Genomic DNA, 3,925 nt, shown 5'->3' with positions numbered 1-3,925 from the left:
ATCCTCAAGGTTAGTATTCCGATATATATTTTTCTCTTCATGTGTCTATTGATGAATTTACTTTAAATGTAGATTTTCAGCTTTAAATGTGTTTCAGAATGTATATCAGGTTTATAAGAGTGCGAGGGTGGTTTATAAGTACTAACATTTTAAATATAGTAAAAGAAAAAAGAATATGGCGTCAGTGAAAACAATATAATGCAGATTTCTATATTTACTTTGCAGTTTTTCAGATATCGTAGGGGTAGCTAAAGACATAACACCAGCGATAGCCAGAGGCATACTATATATATATATATATATATATATATATATATATATATATATATATATATATATATATATATATACACACATATATATAAATATGTATATATATATATATATATATATGTATATATGTATATATATATATATATATATATATATATATATATATATATATATATATATATATATATATATATATATGTGTGTGTGTGTGTGTGTGTGTGTTTGTGTGTGGCTGTGTGTGTTTGTGTGTAGCTATATAAGTATTCACTTTACTTATTTGATATTCATAGATACATAGCATTACTGAAATAACAAGGGAATGGAATTTACCTTCCGATAATCAAGATTTCTAATACATGATTATGGACCAATTTCCTGTTCACAGTAGATTATTATCGGTAGGTCAAACATACATAGGATGAAAATTACCTGCGTTCACATATTTGATGCTTAGAGAGGATTTTCTTCTTACTTTTTGTCTTCATGGATTTAGAGGAGTTAACTTGTATTTGGGTTGCTGCTACAATGTCAAAAGAACTTTTTACTTCTACGATTTGCGCATTCTAATATATTGTTTTAAATCGTTTATATATATACATTTATATATATATATATATATATATATATATATATATATATATATATATATATATATATATATATATATATATAATTTTCAGAAGTTTTATTGCAAACCATTCGTATCTGCACGCATGCAGATATTAAGCAGATTTGATTGATTAGTTCCCTTTAATTTATTTTTGTATGTAAGCTTCAATGTGACTTTCAGGTTTACATGTAAAAATATAATTGTAAATAAACTGATTTCTTTCTCCGTATTTCTTTATAATCTTGATATTTCCTCTATTATCAATTTGCACTTCAAGTGGTAATTTTTGTGGTTAGATAGAAATACTAATGCACGTAGAATTTTTAATTCTTTAGATGTAAGGAGGCTGATCGATAACTTATCGACATGCAGCTCTTTATGTTATCTTTAGTTTTTATTGTATTGCGTCTTCAATGCTATCCAGTTTGATATTTTTCTTTTCGCAGTTCTCAGCACCAGTGAAGATTAAATTTCTTTACGCTGTTTCTTTGTACCTAATTTTTCTGACATCGATACCCCACCTTGATTTTTAGGTATGATGTTAGCGGAGGCAGGATAGCAATATATTTTGGTAACATCAAATGTTTAGCTTTTATCATATTCTGTTTTATTTAAACTTTCTAATTAATTTCATGGCTAAGATTAGCATGTGGCTCGACAAACAATGCATAAACATAGAATTAGTTAACTCTCTGACAGGGTATACAACACACACATAAGGAGCCTACATTGATGAATGTATATTCAAGTTCTGTGTTTATACAAAAAGGTAAATGGATTTGATCCTAAAAATGTCTCGTTTGTATCGTTATAAAGATACTAATCACAAGCCAAGAGGCAAACCAAATGTGAAAATCAGATTGCTATAAGACATAATGCCCAAATATGGAAAGTAAAGTAATACAGGAAACCGAAGAACAAACTACAAAAAAAAAAAAAAAATAACAAGAACAATTTGACTATATACAGGGAAGGGCAGTAGTTTGTTATTTGGTTGTGGGTTCTTATTATCGCTTAATAGATGTATTCACTCATTTACTTTTTTTTATTATTCATTTATTTTCTATCTAAAACTATTACGACAAGTCACCAAGTAACTAATATCCAGCTCATCCACAAAACACCAAAAGACAGAGAGAGAGAGAGAGAGAGAGAGAGAGAGAGAGAGAGAGAGAGAGAGAGAGAGAGAGAGAGAGAGAGCCATAGGTTCCAATACATGCTGAACCTACCATCATTTTTTGTTGCATCTGACAAAAATGAAAGCGAATAAAAGTTATACATCTTTTTCAGATGGATGAAATCGAGATCTATCAGTTGATCTATAATGTGAAGTATTATTGTAAGGTGAAAATTATGGCAGAACGCTGACTTAGCTATTCCAACGTTGGTAAATTTTGTTTTTCTTTTTCTTAGAGAAAAGACTCCCTTATGAGGGCCTCTTGAAAAACTATGCGTTTCTCCAAATCCTGCAAGAATATCTATCCATGTCAGGAAAATGTCAGGAGAAATATCTGATACGATATGTCTGTGCCTACCAAAAACGTTATATTGCTTTCACACATCTCTGAAAAAAATATGTAGCGAGTAGTATCAGGTTTTATCTACTATCTAGATGGAAAATAGTTATTTTTTTTCCTTGGAGTATCTTTAATTAATGAATGATACAAAATACAAATATAACAGCATCTGCCTATTTACATGCATTTTTATTTTATCTTATCTTTATTTTTTCTAGCATCTATGTGCGTTGCGTCTTCGATTCTATCAAGTTTGATATTTTTCTTTTCGCAGTTCACAACACCGGTAAAGTTTAAATTTCTTTAGGCTGTTTCTTTGTACCTTGTTTTTCACACATCGATACCATCCCCAGATTTTTATATATATTTTTCAGTGGAGACAGCTTAGCAACATTTTTGCTCAACATCAAATGTTTAGTTTTTATCAATATCTGTGTTATTTATCCTTTTCATGTAAGTTTAATGTTGGAATCAGCATATGCCTCATCAAACAATGTATAAACATTTAATTCGTTAACTCTTGCTAGGTATAAATAAAACACACAAAAAAATCCTGCACTGATGAATCTTTATTCAAGTTTTGTGTTTATCCAAGGTAAATAAATTAGATCCAAAAAATTGCTATTTTTTTTATCGTTATAAAGATTCTCATCACAAACCACGATACACCCCAAATTAGAAAAAAAACCGAATGCTATGTGACATAAGGCCCAAATTAAAAAAAGAATTAAAACCCTACAGAGAATAATTAAGTGTGGTTCTGCTAGCCCTGCACCCTTCTACTTGACCACTGCAGGTACTTATAGCCATTTACAGGATTGAACACTGTCCTGGAAATCCAAACGCTTGTATTAAACCACCCGGAAAGGATAACAATACAGCAACCTTCTTATATTTCTGGGTTGAAGTCACCCCTTATGTGACAAAAGACGTTTTACTTAATCCCCTAAAAATATAAAGAACATTTATTTAATTTTAACTCCCCTTCTGATGCAATCAAGTAATAACATACTTTATGTTAGCAATTGATTTTTCCATTACATTCAAAATTGGTATCGAGCATATGAACGAAGAATATTGCTCATCCATGATCCATATGCCAAACATTGAATTTCCATACATAAATATGTATTCAACAATAACCAGTGGTCGTAATGAATACTGTCAACTAGATGGAAATTCAATTTCACGTACATAGTCATTTCTGAGCAACTGCTTGGTGTTTTTGTTGACTACAATAAACAACGAATTATAATGGTCATGAACTGCATTTATTTATGTTGATGATTTGTTATTATCGTGATTCTCTTCATTAGGGACCCCAAAACATTTATCAAAATTGTTGTCCCAAAGAAAATGAAGTCGTTATTTTATAACTATGGAACGTAAGTTAAAATTTTGTATTGTAAATCTATGTATTACCCCCCCTCCCCCACCTCACCCCCCACCCCGAAAAAAAAAATGCCTGAATTAATCACAGCAAACGAGGATCGATGAAATGTCAGACTAATAAAGTGAATAATGA

Source organism: Palaemon carinicauda, chromosome 1 (genome assembly GCF_036898095.1).
Source record: "Palaemon carinicauda isolate YSFRI2023 chromosome 1, ASM3689809v2, whole genome shotgun sequence".
NCBI classification, from domain to species: Eukaryota; Metazoa; Arthropoda; class Malacostraca; order Decapoda; family Palaemonidae; genus Palaemon; species Palaemon carinicauda.
Note: the sequence above shows the minus strand (reverse complement) of the source record.